Raw genomic sequence first — 16,831 nt, forward strand, 5'->3', positions numbered from 1 at the left:
CCCCCAGTCATCCCCAGGAAGCCCCCAGTTGTCACAGAGCAAAGGTGAATTGTTCCTGCCAAACTCTGCCCAAATTGCAGATTTATAAGCAAAATAAATGACTTGCTATAAGATGTTTTGGGGTGATTTGTTACACGGAAGTAGAGAGCCAAAATAGTCATTTTGACCTGGACAGGGAAAGATTTAGGAGCTCTGAGAAGCCAGGCACTCGCAGCCCCAGAAGCAGGAGGCTTCTCCCCAGTCTCTCTGTTCCTGTCTCATGTGGTTCCTATGTGGCTGGGGTCCCACATGGCTGAGATTCTGCCCTCTGGATCCTCTCTTTCTGGGTTACCTCACGTCTTGCTCTCTTCTAACAGCATGGCTTTCCTTATGCCACCAATTCAAATCCGCCCAAAAGAGGGCCTCTGATTGGCTCAGTTCATCGTTCTGTGCAAGGCTGTCGATTGTTGGCTTGTCTACAGATCGACTGTTGTCATATCTCCTGGAAAGTGGTTTTCAATTGACTGGTATGATCCATGTGTCAAGAATGGAAGTGAAGCAAAGAACAAATAACAGTAGAACTTTGCGCAGTGGACAGCAGGTTTCAAATTGGGTACACATATTTTCTGAAGGGCATACTAGTTCTGTGACTTGTGATACAGACCTGGACATTTTCAAAGAACCAACTTGCAATTGTACTCTTTCTAAAATTGATCAAGAGGTGTTATGATGGTTTCCTTTCTCATCTTTACTTTTACTGATAAAATTGGCCTTCTCTCACTTCACAGATATCCTTACCCTTCCTGAATATTCTCTAGTGAACTGCTTCAAGATATGAAAAATTTCCAGAGTGCCTAATAAGGTCATAATTCAAATATTGTTGTTTGTTGTTCAATCACTAAGTTGTGTCTGACTCTGCGACCCCATGGACTGTAGCCCACCAAGCTCATTTGTCCATAGGATTTCCCAGGCAAGAATGCTTGGGTAGGTTACCATTTCCTTCTCCAGAGGACCTTCCTGACCCAGGGATAGGACCTGCATCTCCTGCATTGGCAGACGGATTCTTGACCACGAGCCACCAGGGATTAGTATCCTCTGATGTCGATCCTTCATGCTAGGGATCATAAATAGCCTTTAATCACAGTAAGAGATTCATTTCCATTAAAATGACCTTTTTCTTTTTAAAAATGATCAAAATCAGTATGAATAATACTTTTAACCAGTTCTAATAACAATGAAATGGCACCTCAATCCAGAATATATTTTTAATTGCTTGAAACCTTATGGTACCATGGAATGTTTAGATGAAATTTAGATTTATATCTTTGCCACAGAGGAATATGAAAATCGTTTTACTTTGAAACTGCAGGTTGGGTCTCTGGGAAGGGGGCTGTGACATGAGGCCTGGGGTGCAGAATGTTCACTGGGGGTGCCTCTGGAAGGACTCCTGTGGGAAGAAGAGGGGAGAGGCAGGAGTGGCAGACTGATGCAGCCCATGGAGGATCCGGCAACCCCGTGGGAGCTCTGCCAGGAGAAGGGCCTGTCAGGGCACCCGCCCTGCCCTGTGGGACGTGGGCTGCCTGAGAAAAGACATGACCCAGGGCGAGGCGGGTCTGCAACTGAGGCAGATCTGAGAGGGCTACAGCCAGGGCCTGGCAGTATTCCAGCAGCAGGCAGCTGAGAGGCAACCAGTCTTTCCTCAGAGGAGGGCCTTGGTGGTGAATCATCTCCACCATTACAAATATTGACATTTTTATTATGCCAGAAATTACATTCTTTCACAACTCTTTACACTTATGAAAAAATTCAGGTATAAACTTTAAAAAACAAGGGAGGAGGCAATCTGTGGGCTTCCCTGGTGGCTCAGATGGCAGAGAATCTGCCTGCAGTGCAGGAGACCTGCCTGGGTTCGATTCCTGGGTTGGGAAGATCCCCTGGAGAAGGGAATGTCTACCCACTCCAGTATTCTTGCCAGGAGAATTCCACAGACAGAGGAGCCTGGTAGAGGGACACGGCACAGACTTCTGGAGACCATGGCAAGAGGACTCTCTGGACCCCGCTCACAGCTGGGAAGCTTTGCTGGGAACATTTCATGGTCACAAAGAAACAATGGCTTATTAACAATATCCATATAGTTGATTCTGCTTCCGTGGTGGCTCAGACAGTAAAGAATCAACCTGCAAGGTGGCTTCAATACCTGGGTTGGGAGGATCCCCGGGAGAAGGGAATGGCTACCCACTTCCAGTATTCTGGAGAATTCCATGGACAGAGGAGTCTGGTGGGTTACAGTCCACAGGGTTTCAAAGTGTCAGACACAACTGAGCGACTTTCACTTCACTTCATAGCAGATTTTGGTGAGTGTAGCTTGTGTTAGGGATATGGATCAGTCAAGGTTGAGTTCAACTCTAAGGAGAAACCTAATGACTGAGGCTTAAATAATGTGAGGGGTTATACTCTCATGTAAAAGGCTAGGAAGTTATATGATCCAAGGCTTTATTAGATCCATGGTGACATGGAGCTAAAAGCATATGACTGCTAGCTCTCCATTCAGGCCTTCTTAGGATGGCCCTCCTTCATGCGCATGGCTACAGCTGTCATGTTTTCACGCTGGGCAGAAGGAAGGAGGAAAAGTGGCGTGAACATGGGCATGAGCTGGCTCTGGTAGATGCTAGGATGCTCCAGCCACGTTCCCTCAGGCTCTTCACTGCAGTCAGCCTCACACACAATTGTGTGAGGCACAATTAAGAGCATCACACATATAGCATCTCTTTGCTTTGCTGGAGTCACAGAAGACCGTCAACTACACACAAGAATAACGAGTCAGCACACAGGCATTAACAGCCCCAGGATGATTCCAGCCAATAGGGAACAGAAGGCCCAACCTGCCTGTTCTCCAGTGAGACCATCACGAGGCAGGTTCTACACAGCTCCTTAGAGGGTCCTCAGTGCACTGAGGACTCCACCGTAACGGGCCTGTTACTGCCTCCTCTATCCTTTTCACCCTTCCACGTCTCACTCGCCCCTCCATTTCTGTTTCCTGTAATCACTTCCAGAGGAAATCTCCCGCCCCCAAGTCCTGTCTCAAGATCTTCTTTTCAAATCATCTGACTGTCCTCGTTTAAGGGACTTTCCTAAGGGGCCCCTTTTAACAAACTCCAGCTAATCCCATTGCTCAGCGTTAGGTCACATGCTCATTCTAAGCTGAAAAGGAGATTGGGAAATATACATTTTTTAGATGAGCACCTTGGTACCCCCAACAAAGTCAAGATTCTGTTCATATGGAAGAGGAGGATGCACACTTGATGGGCAGCTAGCCAGTCCTGCCACCGACCCAGGCTCTGTAAAAGTGAAGGTGAATGTATTGGTGTTTGGGTGATTTTCAAGCACTAAGTTTGTGAAGAGAAAAATTGGGGAAATGACATACATAAAAGTAGAAAAGATATAAACAGTATAGAAAATACAAAACTAGGAACTTCAGAACTCAACCTCTGGTTGTTTAGGATCCATTTAACCTGGGAATGTCCTATGTGGTAAGAAAAAATGTACTGTGTTTCAAACAAACCATTCTCCACAATGGCCTCTTTGATGCACCGTTGGGATGGTGTTAGCCTTTGACTTGGCTTTGATTAAATGTGTTGAAATAGAAACACATTACTTTTCTCTTCCATATTTACTGATTGCCTCTTGTTCCACAGAAAATTTGAGGTGAGTTACAGCAGAACACAGTCAGCAAAGCAATAACAAAATGGAAACAAGATTAGAGAGAACAGGAAGACAATAGGCGTCTCCGGGACCATGCCCCATGAGGTGGATCAGTGCTTCCTGGTACCCAAACCTAAGTGGAAGGGAGCATGCTTTACATTATTTCTGTTACTGGAAGAAGACAGCATCCCAATTTCCCTAGAGCAAGTGAATCAATCCCAGCATGGAAATCTAAAAACAGCAAATAAAAAAATATTAGGGGTTACTTGTGAGAGTAAGGAGCAGTGCATGTAAACTGTTTTTAAGAACATTTTTACAGCAAAGCCCAAGAATGGGTTTCATGGGCTTGGGTTCTGCTGTGTAAGTGATTCCATAAATGTTTAAGCTGCAACACTAATGTTCAACTAAGTGACAGTGATTCTGCAAATGGCAAAAATGCTTCCAGTGATGCAGCAAGTTTCAAGGATAGATCTCAAATTTTCTAGAGGATTGGAGAGACTGCTTGGCTCTCTTAGAAACTATATAGGATATTAGGAACAGACACCCTGAGGCAGTCCTCAGATGAGGCCAGGACCTTCTGGCAATTGGCTTACTTGTTGAGATAGTCACTCACTGTTTGGCTAATGCAATGCCTATTCCCAACTTCACTTCTCTTGCCTGTCTCTTTCTCTAAATGCCTCTTCTCCCTTGTTCCTGTTTTGAACATAGATGTGATGTCTGGTGCAGTGGCAGCTACCATGAGGCTAAAAGCATGACACTGAAAAGCCAATTGGTTGAGGACAGTCTTGAGAAAAGAGATAGAGTGCCTGGGTCTTAGCTGACACTGAACTCTGAGTCCAAACTTGAGACAGTCTACCTACAGATTCTTAAGTAAACAATAACATAATAGCAATTGTATATGAATAATAAATACTAAATATGGTGGAGTTTTCTAGTTCTTGGTGTTGAAACCTTTCACTTTGGGAAGAGATAGTCTGTGTACTTTAAAAAATAGAGAAGCAGTTGATGACATTGGTACAAGATATGAAAATAAAGAGTCACATCAGGGATACCACTTCATATGCAAACAAGGGTGAGACCTACACAGAGTTAGAATTTTGCTCAAGAAATAACTTTGGGCCAAATACGGCATGGGAATAACTGCTTAGTTGAGTTCTCAATGTATGATGCCCTAAAATATGGTAAAGGTAGTTTTTAAAAATTTAAAAACAGAAATAAATAGTTACCCATTAGAACCATATAAACCCTCATTATAACTATCCTGGATCAACTGATTTGGAAAAAAAACCACACTGCTTCTCAGTGAGCCTACTGGGATAATTGAGCTGGAAATTATGTTCTTGGATTATTGAATTAATTCATTTGCAGCTTGAAGTTAGTCAATATAAATAGATTTAATCCTGGAAACTGTTAAAAATAATGGTTTTAGCTTCCAAAAAGTTAATATAATTCTAAAGTCATTATTTCTGAAAAACAGAAATCAGTGCTGCTTTTTAACAATAAAAGTATCTGTCTCATTGCTAGGTGACATGCATGTAATTTCTTTCAAAGTAGTTTTAAATAATTGAAAAATAATTCAAAAGAAAGGGAGGATGTAGACATCATAAGCCTGTTTAAAACCAATTAGAGAGAGTTATTCTTTGATGTCCTGAAGTCCTATGAGTATTTTCATACTGATCTCGCTTTTTATGATGATTTTGTGTGAACTTCAGTGACTAGAAGTTCATGTCATTGTTGTGCAATTTGGCCACACATTGGCTATTATTACCGATTGGGGTGTGGAAAGCATTTCCAGCCCTGCTTTCTTCTTTTATATGAACTTCCAGACTAAGTTAATACTTCAATAGAACACCTTGGAATGCACTGGTGTGTGCATATCTAGAAATGCTATTGTTCTTGCTTCATTCGTCTCAATAATATGATATTAGTCATTTGTTAAAACTGAAATAACAATGAAATGAGAGGAAAAGGTATAGTAACATTCCCCATGTAAAATTAAGCCATAAATATGCATTTTTGAGAAGACAAAGTGCTTTCTCCAAATGTTTCCAATTATAAGAGGAAAATGAAGTGTTTTTACTATTCATGGGTCTTTTTTTTGTTTCAAGTACATTGTTTTTTGAAAATGTGGGAGACAGACATGCAAATAGATGTTTTCTTTACAGTCATCCGTTGTAAAACTCCAAGTTTCTCTTTTGTTTTTGTTGGGTATAATTTATCATTTCTTACGTTGTGTCAAAAATCATTTCTGTGACACACATGGTGGAATGTCTCCTACAGTAAATGAAATAGTAATTCAACTTGTCGTTGTTTAGGTCATGGCGTGTTGCAAGAGACCACTTTTTCTGGATCACCAGCAACATAAACAAAGGGTTTATCACAAAATAAATAAATGTAATCTACAGTTTTCCATTTAACTGTATCAGAAAACATTTGGAGGACATAGCCACATGCTTGTTCAATTTAGTCTCAATAATGTTATTGGCATGACAAGGCCAACAAGTATTGCCAAAGTCAATACAGTAGGCTGAGATGTGCTGGGCGGGTTTCATGAGGGTGGTGAGATTTTATGTCAAGAGCCTCAACATTCATCCAGATGAGGTCTGGTTTTGGGGCCTCCCAAATAAGGGATCCCCTGTTTCCAAATTAGATGAGGCTTTGGGGACATTTGAAAGACTGATAGGTTTGGGGGAACTAGGAGAGAAGAAATGACTAAAGTGAGCGATACACTGATCATACATGTGTGCAAATTTATGGTTAAAGAATCAAAGAAATATCAACAAAACTTAGTCCAGATTTAACTCGTATTAATTTGTTTTCATATACTACACAAAAAACTCCACTAACTTTTTAAACACCTTTTAGACTTGCATTTCTTTATTTCTGGAATAGCTAATGCATGATAATGGCACAAAGTTAAAAGTTTAAAAATGTATATTTAATGAAACATAAGACTCCTTCCTACCCCTGCCCTTCGGACACACATCTCCCCTTCCCAAAGCAACCACTACTTTCAGAAACAACCTATGCATAAATGAATATACACAGACATAGCAGAAATTTTTTCACTTAATGATGTGGCAATCCTTGAGATCATTCCTTATCAATATATACAAACCCACCTCAATCTTTTTAATGGCTGCAGTGTATTCCATGGCTTGCAATATTCGTTGCATTATTAATCAGTTTCTTATCATTGGACATTTGCATTGTTTCAGTAGTTCTTTATTAAGTAAGATGGTATAGTAAGTAACACTGAACGTAGATATTTCATGAATGTGCAGACATATAGAGAGAATATATCTCTGAGAGTTGAATTATGGGGTCAAAAGGTATGTGAATTTTACAATCTTTAAAGCTTTTGCCAAATTGTCCTCCAAAGAGCTTTACCAGTTCCCTCTGGAAGTGTAGAGGAATGACTCCCCGCAACTCAACACAGTATGTTGTCAAACTCAGTCCAAAATCTGAATGGCCTCCTTTATTCAGACATTAACAGTAAGTCAGAGTCACACTATTTTAACAGCTTCTTTTGCTTTTAGGGACTATAACAGACCAAACAGCCATCTATTCATCCATGTAACAAATAGGCATTGAGCTCTTATTAATTCATTCAAGAACACCTTCTATGTACCAGGCATTTTGCCAGGGCTGGTGATACAATGATCCCGGATTTTATTGACAATGAGAGAGACAGACATAATCACATACAAGAGCTTGGAAGGAAAAGCACGGAGTCTGTGAGAGTGTAACACAGGACAGTCTGTTCTGGTCTGGAGTGGCTACAAAAGCTTTCTTGAGAAATGCTGTCTGAACTGAAGGATGAGCAGGAGACCATGGAGGGTATGACGTATATGTGTGCACACAGGCACACACAGAATTTTTCCAGCTAGTAGAGAAAAAGCATGTCACCTTCTTCAAAGATCCAGAAGAAGGACAGGATGTGGAAGGAGGAAGGGGCAGAGAGCGTGAAGACACCAGCACGGAGGGCACTATGGGGCAAGTCCCTCAGCCTCCAGCGAGGAGTGAAAGGTGCCCAGCCTCAGGTGAGTCTGGTAAAGAACTGGGTGACACGGGCCATCACAGGGGTCAAGTACAGAGGACCTGAAGAGTGAATCCCCATGGTTTCAGTTCCATTGGCTGCTTGTGTGCATGATTTGTTTATTTAGTTTATTTGGCTTTGATAAAATAAATACTGTAATACTCTTTAAGGCTTTGGTCTACTTTGGCTTCCCTCATAGCTCAGTTGGTAGAGAATCTCCCTTGCAATGCAGGAAACCCTGGTTTGATTCCCGGGGGGAGAAGATCAGCTGAAGAAGGGATAAGCTGCCCACTCCAATATTCTTGGGCTTCCCTTGTGGCTCAGCTGGTAAAGAATCTGCCCTGCCATGTGGGAGACATGGGTCCTCTTCTTACCATTTTATCCTAAAGGAAGGGCCAAGAGATATAAAAATTTCAAACTCCAGGAGTTTCTACATGTTCTCATCAGTGTGGTGAAAGCTGAGCCAAGACTGATGGCACAGTCCGCCTCAGGTGGGTGTCTTATCTCTCCAGGTATGGGTCATAGTGCTTGGGATATTGACTAGGGAGTAAGACAGACTAGGTAGTAAGACATTTCCATGTTTGAGAATAAATGCAAAAGAGAGGTTAAAACTAAGCAGCTGCCCTTTTAAATTATTTTTAAATGAGTTGGAACCTCAAACTTGGTTTATAGTAACATGATATACATGCCATAAAGGAAATATAAATGAGTAAATGACTATCTCTTTGGCTGTTGATATACCATACTTTTCAAAAAACCTTAAAACATGACTCATATAAATATAAATTATATACACAAGAAAAAGTGTATAACTCATTAATTGATGAGGGGACCAGTAAAATGTTAAGACTGGTTCAGTGGAGATTTTAAAGAACAAATTTATATAGTCAGACAATCAAAGGGATGCTGAGATAACTTGCTAGTAGGTGAAAAACTGTTTAATATTCTACAAAGTAATAAGCTGCAATGTCTGGGGATGTTTGGGGCTATCTTTTCCATCAGATAGAAACCAAATCCATCTCTGTCAGATAAAATTGTGTTGTAATGAGTAGGAATAGTTTGTTTTATTTTCAAATTAGAATCATTTCTCATTGTGATCAGTTTTCTACAAGTTAACCTTATCCCTGCAGAGCTGTAAATAGTTTAGTCAATAGGAAATCAACAAGACCTGCCCAGAAGTACCGCACTGACAGAACATCCTGTAATCCCTTCTGCTTCTAAAAACATTGTATTACAGGGCATTAACTGCGATGAACTCAGAGCACTGAGTTATTCCCGAGGATTTTATGACCACATTATCATCCCCAAAATGATGTTTAGAAACTAGTATCCTGTTATTGCACCAAGATTGAAAGAAGTGTTCATAACATCACATATTATTAAGAACTAAAAATTAGCACCTGAAGCAAGCTAAACTGCAGCCTGTAATTAATTATTCTCATACTCCTAGCTAGACAGATCACCGCTCTTTGAACCACATTTTACATCTCTATCTCTGTCTAGTACAAACCCCTGACTTTAAGCTCTCAGTCGCAGAAAGCAAAACTTCTAAAATGCCTTTCAACTCTTTAGTAACATGAATATAACGTTCAATTACCAGCTTTCTTTTTGACTAGAGACCTTTGTCAAACACTGTATGAAGGTGATAAGCAGAGTAAATTTTGTGGTAGAAAGCAGTATCCAAAGATGCCACTTCCAGAACAGGATGTCCAGTGCAAACGTGAAGGATGAGCAGAAACACCATCTGGTCCATGAAAGAAAAACAGAATCAGGTGCAACCAGAATCTGACATTAGGACATCCCAATAGGAAACATCAAAATCTAGCAGAAGAACAAAAGAACCAGAGTTCAGAAGTGTATCAGTCAGGGCTCAGAGAAGCTGAACCATGATCAATATTATGGAATGAAGAATTTCATATAGAGATTGCGGGCAGAGATGGGGGAAGGAAGGATCTGAAAACGGGAGCTGAAGATTTGGCGAAAAGCCCTGGTTTTGGCGTATGAGTCAGAGTTCGCAGGAAATCTTGAAGGAACACTCACCCAGCTCCAGGGTTGGGTGGGAGACAGAGGGAGGGTCATTGGCTCATCACGGCTACCACTTCTGTGTTTCCACAGCAGTGCACTTAGTGGTGGGCCCAGTGTTGCCATTGAGCAGAAGGGCTGGCCGTTGGGAAGGACAGGAATGCACAGTGAAGAGGCACTTCTCACCCCCACACTCTACGATGACCTTCAGGACCTTTCGCTTCTATCTTCCCCAAGTCTTGTTAAGTGTCATTTTCAATCAGCTCTAACTTGGAACCAGATAAGGAAGGGGATTCACGGACATGCAGCTGACAGTGAACCAGGCCAGCATACAGTGGGCAAGTCTGAAATCATCTTGTGGTAATGAATTCAAATAAAAGGCATAAAATGCCAGATGACATGACACTTTTAATCTCTAAGATTCTCTCGGAGAGTACTTATGACAGACAGACTTCCTTTGAAGAATGCAGACCCCACCACTAAAGACAGGCCAAAAGTACTGAAGGACCAAGCAGCAACATGTATGGCTGTGTCTATAGCCTCCTTGTAAATAGACGAAATGGATGTTTTGTGTTCATCAGTCTGAGGGAGGAATTTGGATTACTTGAACCGTGCCCTAGTGGTCTGATGTGAATCCTCATCATGACCAATTCACAGTGACTCCTTCCTTGAGAAGGAAAGCATCTAAGAAATGCTGGTCTCCATTTGATTGATTGACTTCTAAGCTCCTACTTCCAATTTGATACAAAGTTTTCATTTCACTGTCTCCTCTTTTTCCTCTCCTTTGTTTTTTTTTTTTTTCTTTTCTTTTATTCTTGCTTTCTTTTCTCCTTCACAGGTCTGCATTTATTTATAGAGCACAAAATGGTAGATGGATTGATGGATAAGATCAGAATTGATAATAATGGGAAAGAGAAATGGATTGAGAATCAGGAAGCCTGGGTACTTCTGTAAGTATGGGGACTAAGGATGAAATTCTTAACAACTCTGAGGCCCCACAAAGTAGATTTCCGCAAGATTAAAAGAAAAAGTACATGTGTTCTACTAGAAATTTGCTTTTGATATCTACAAGGCATTTTAATTTAATAAAAACTCAGAGAACTCCTACAGTAAAGCACTCTTTCCACCTTTGCTCAATCCAGTGTTTCCCACACTAATTTCACTATGGAATCCTTTTTCCCATAATTTCTATTAATATTCTGCAGATGAAATACACTTTGGGAAAATTCTAGATGATGTCTAGGGTAGTTCTTTTACCTCTACGAAACCCTGAACTTTTCCATTTTTCTCTTAAAACTCAAACCACTATATAAATTTTAGTTACTAATTGAATGTTGATCTGCCTGGAAAGGGACACTTTTTTTTCAATAAAGATTTCACTGAGGGCTAGTTCAAACGGCAATTTATACGATGTAGGTGCCAACGCGGAAGATAAAGGTTTGATCCCTAATCCAGGAGGATCCCACATGCCTCAGAGCAACTAGACCCACGTGCCACAACTATTGAGTCCATGCTCTAGATCCCGGGAGACACAACCACCGAAGCCCCTTGAAGCCTGTGCTCTGTAACAAGAGAAGCCACTGCAATGAGAAGGCTGTGCACCACAGGAGATAGTAGTCCCCCTCCTCCGCTTGCCACAACCAGAGGAAGGCCTGTGCAGCAGTGAAGACCTCACACAGCCAAAAATAAATAAATAAATACAATTATATTCTAAAAAGATGTAACATAAAGTGAAAAATGAATTTTCTGACTGTGTCTCCAGTCAAGAGACCAAAAGTGAGTTGTCAGTGTTTTTCAAACACTCACAGAGAATAATCTCATTCAAAAATGTTGGTTTTGAATTCCAACAGCAGTGATATGCAGAAAAATATTACCCTCCCACTTTGTATTGGACTACATCAGATCTTCTAAATCAGGATGGCCAGCTAGAGTTCTAATCTTCCAAGTACTTGAGATAGATCGATTGGTGGAGGGTTGGACAGCTGTTGGTTCTCAGTGGAAATGAAAAGTTCAGTCATCCTGTTATGTAGATCTTTTGGGTTTACCACTAGGGGTCACTAAAGAGAGATGGGAGATAGTCAATCTTTTGTAAGTAATTCCAGAATAGCCATGGGCTTTGGACAAGATTTAATTTGCATGTGGATAACCTGGGGATTTTGTGCAGATTTTGATTCAGGTTGGGGTGGGATGGGGGTGGGGGCTGAGATTTCTCTATTGCCATCATTTCCCAGGTGATGTCCATGCTGTTGGGTCTAGAACAGGCTCTTGGGAAAAGCTCACACTCAAAATGGAACATAGCCTCAATCCAGCTCTCTTGAAGGAAATGGAGATTATGTCTCATCCAGGCTGGGTCCATGGTTCTTCTCAACCTCTCCTCCTCTCTCTGCTTCCTCCTTCCCCATCCTCCTTACCCACCTGATTCCCTCCACCTCCTCTTCCCTTTTCTGCCAGCTGTAGTTTGAGCTCAATCATCTTGAAGGACACCTTCCCAAATATTTGTTATAGCTTTTCCTAACGAAATCTAGCTTGGTGGCATTGATATCTATTTGTGAAATACTCATTAAAGAAACAGAAGCACAGCAAACAGTTGAATACTTATTTCTTCTGAAAATTTTCTCTTTTGTGTATGCTACATTTTATATAAATGAGTTAAACTAGTCTGATTGTGGTTCAGCTAGACCAGAATAGACGGGTACATCATATGTCTTTGGTGTTGAAGGCTATTTGACTTTATTCTTCAGTACATGCATGCTAAGTCTCTTTAGTCATGCCCAACTCTTTGAAACTCTGTGGACCGTAGCCTGCCAGGCTCCTCTGCCCATGGGATTCTCTAGGCAAGAATACTGGAGTGGGTTGCCATGCCCTTCTTCAGGGGATCTTCTCTACCCAGGGATCGAACCCACGTCTTCTGTGTCTCCTGCATTGACAGGCAGGTCCTTTACCACTAGCACCTTCTGGGAAGCCCCAATATATTCTTCAGTCCCAGCTATAAAGTTATTTTAACCAATAAGAAACCTATTTTGTTTTTTTTCAGAGCTGAGAAAAAAAGACAATTGCCTACATAAAATCCAGAGTTTCATCTTCCACTCAATTCAGTAACTCAAAGGGAGTAAAAGTCTCTTTTGGTGTGAGAAATTTGTGAATGGATCTTTATGTAGACAAAGATTAAAAAAAAAGTTGTAGATAGTTTTTTCCAGTTATAATTCAGAAAACTTGGAAAACACAGTACTTTATTTTAAAAAATAGTACTAAAATACCATCACTCAGAGATAACCACTATTAACAACTTTTGGAGATATTCCAGGGATTTTAAAAATATTTACATGCACATTCTCCTATGATTATGGAATACTGTTTTATAATCTGATGCTTTTACTTCATGATGTAAATATTATCCCTTTTCCATAACTATTTTTTACTCTAAAATTGCTAATGGTTTTGCTGTAATCTATCATAAATATTCCACAATTTATTTAATTAAGTCTCTACTGTTGGACATCTAGGTTGTTCCTAACTTTTCAGACTAATAAAAATGTTTACAAACATTGCTATACAGACATATTTGCCCTTACATTTCATTATTTGGTTTGGAAAATTTCCAAGTGATAGAACTTCCAGGTCAAAAGCTTTTGAAGTGTGCTACTAAAGAACTATTTGGGAAAGATGCTCAACTATTTGCTGGCAGCAGGAGGTGGTTAGCGGACTCTGAAGGCAAGAACAGTGCAAGGGATTACACATGAAATCTACAGTCAGACTGCTCATATTTGAGTCAATCTTGGAAGGTTGTTTAATCTCAATGCTTCTGTAAAGTAGAGATGATACTAGCTCTTACACCATGAAGTTGTTTTGCAGGCCAAGTGATGGAATATACATAAAGCTGGACATGGTAAGCAATTAACAAATGGCATCTGCTTTATTACTGTTGTTGTTATTTTCCTTCATGCTCAGTAGTAATCCCAGAGTCTTTAAATGCCAACTGGTCTATAAACTTGGCTTCTGCATTTCTGCCAGGGGCATCTGTTGAGGTCAAGGAGACTGGTTAATGACTGGGGAAAAAAACCTGTGAAGAGTGGACTTCAGAAGAAGGAGGTATAATAAGGCTGTTCTCCCCTGAAACCTGGGAAGGCTCACTGCAAACCTTTCCCAGAAATGAAGGCTCGAAAGAAATGCACCAAATGGAAACTTTCAGGGGTACCAGTGCTACCCTTTCACTTCATACAGCAGCCTCTTCATCCAACAAAAGACAAAGAGTAGTTTCTGCGGAAGGACAAACTCAAGCTACCTTAAAGAAGAGGGAGGAGGCAGGAGGGACCTGGGAGATGTAAAGCTTCCTCTGGTTTCCAGTTACAGTGGGGACACTTAGTGGTGTGTCTCAGGACAGGAAGGAGAAAATATTTCCTTAGGATATGAAGGTGCTACTTGAAAGATGTGCTGAAGAGAGAAATACAAGTATCTTATTAACACTAACTTGTAATGGTGTGTGGGGTGGACACACTTAAAAGGAAATCAAACTTCATGGTGATGAGGTGTGTCTGATTCAGACACTTTAGGAGATGAATGGCTGCAAGCTGCGTTGGCACTCTCCCCACCCCACACCCCAGCCTCAGGCGGTGGGGCCAGAGCTCACCTCGCTTCCCTGAAGAGGGAACAGGAAGGAGGACACGAGCTGTGGGAAGAGTTCACAGGAAGTGTGTGTTGAGAATGGGGAGATGGAAGGCCATGGGAAAGAGGAGGGTCCACAGGAAGCTCCCCCAGTCTGGGGTGCTGGCATTTGGGGTCCCCGCAGGGAAGAGAGGAGCCTTGTGGCTGCAGAGGGCCTCTGTCCCTGAGGGCACCCTCAGGGGGTTCACGCAACTTGAAAGGGAAAGTGTCAATCACTCAGTCGTGTCCCATGGACTCTAGCCGGCCAGGCTACTCTGTCCTTGGGATTCTCCAGGCAGGAATCCTGCAGTAGGTTGCCATTTCCTTCACCAAGCGATCTTCCTGATCCAGGACTTGACCTCAGCACTCCTGCATTTCAGGCAGATTCTTTACCATCTGAGCCACCACGCCTCAGCAAAGAACTTCCACCTTCATCGGGAGCTGGTGGGAAGGAGTGACATGGTCCTAAGGAGACATGGGGAGAAGCCCCTCACTGTGGAATGGGGATGGTGAGCACCCAGCCTCAGAAATGCTGAAACCAACTTGCCTATGTCTTTGCACAGAGGTGCTAGAGAGGCACCACAAACAGCAAAAGCAGAGGCCCCCACGGAGCAGAACTCAAAAATCCAGAAGTGCCAAAGATGGACTGGTAGGACCTCAGAAGCTCATTTGGGAAAATGAGGTGGACTTCCTAGAGAACATTCTAGTTTTTCACAATTAGAGCAATTTAAAAAAAGTGGCTGAGAAAGACGTGTCCCTATCACATAAACTAGAGGTCAGCAAAGTTTTCCTGTGACAGGCCAGGTAGCAATGTTTTTGGCTTTGTGGGCCATGTGGTCTCTGCTGCAGTTCTTTGTATTAAAGTCTGAAAGAAGCCACAGATAATACATACACGCGAGTGGGTGTGACTGTGTTCCAAAAAAATTTCTTTACCCATATAGGGAGCTGCCTGGGTTTGGTCCACAGGTCATAAAGGTCACACTTTGCTAACCGGTGATGTATGTAAACATCTAGAACATTAGATCTTTTTTTTTCTTTTGGTTTCAGAAATTAATTCAAGAAGCTTGTGTGTGGCACTCTGTTATACTGACTTCAGATTTACCTTAAGCATTTGTTTCTGAGCCAACATGAGCTTATGGATTCCAGTCTCCTCAATGGGCTGTGAGGATCTTATCGAGATGCGTGATCTACAGGGCACATCAAACATGAGGTGTTCTGTTTGCAAATTCACTTCTTCATGTGGTGAAGCTATAGTTGAAGCATACTCATATAACATAGATGTGAGAATCTTAATTCATGTGAATTTTTAAAAGCTGGCTCTTTAAATTTTGTGACCTAATTTGCAAGCAGGATTCAGTTCAGTTCAGTTCAGTCACTCAGTCGTGTCTGACTCTTTGTTACCCCATGGACTGCAGCACGCCAGGCTTCCCTGTCCATCACCACTCCCAGAGTTTACTCAAATTCATGTCCATTGAGTCAGTGATGCCATCCAGCCATCTCATCCTCTGTCGTCCCCTTCTCCTCCTGCCTTCAATCTTTGAAAAGATTGAAGAGAAAATCAAAGAAGAGAAACCACTACAAAGATCTGTGAAACTATGAAGAGATGATGAACAGATTCAAAATTCATGCCACGTGAAAGACACAAAACTGAAGACCTGCACCTTGCCTGTACTCCCCCTCCTTTCCCCAAAGAAGATATAAGATAGACTCACTCTTCTGTTCTTTAAAGTAAGCTGCATTCATTTTTCTCTAAATAGTCATTCAATACAGCTCAATAACAAGAAAAAAAGCTTAAACAAAATGGAAGTTTATTCTATCAAATTGAAGGAGATTGAAATTTGACAAGTCCAGGCTGGTATGGAAGTCATTTTGGTATCCTCAGGGACCCAGGCTCCTTTCTTTCTGTTGCAGCTTTCTAAGCCTGGTCATGGCAAGCTTCAGTCATCACATCTGCATTTTGATCAGCAAAAAGGAAGATAGAAGGAGAAGGGTACATGTCATTGGCCAGATCTTAGTTACCCACCCATATCTAGCTACATCAGAGAGAGGGAAAAGTAGATTATTTAGGTGGGTAACAGTGTAGATAGAAGAGCCTGGTGGGCTACAGTCCAGGAGATCACAAAAGAGTCAGACACAACTTAGTGACTAGATAACAACAATAACAAAGAGCCCAGATTAAAGCTGGGGTTCTTTTTTTTTTAATTAGAGGATGGTAGATATTGAGAAGCATCTACCCATAGAGGGTGTGCTCAGTTGCTCAGTTGTGTCTGACTCTTTATAACCCCATGGACTATAGCCCACCAGGCTCCTTTGTCCATGGGATTTTTGAGACAAGAATACTGGAGTGGGGTGCCATTTCCTTCTCCAGGGGACTCTTAGGGAGAGACAGATATTAATCTAATAATGATTCAAAAGTATAAGTGATTAGCTGTGAGAAGTATTATGAAA

The sequence above is a fragment of the Budorcas taxicolor genome, chromosome 8 (genome assembly GCF_023091745.1).
Source record: "Budorcas taxicolor isolate Tak-1 chromosome 8, Takin1.1, whole genome shotgun sequence".
Taxonomy (NCBI): Eukaryota; Metazoa; Chordata; class Mammalia; order Artiodactyla; family Bovidae; genus Budorcas; species Budorcas taxicolor.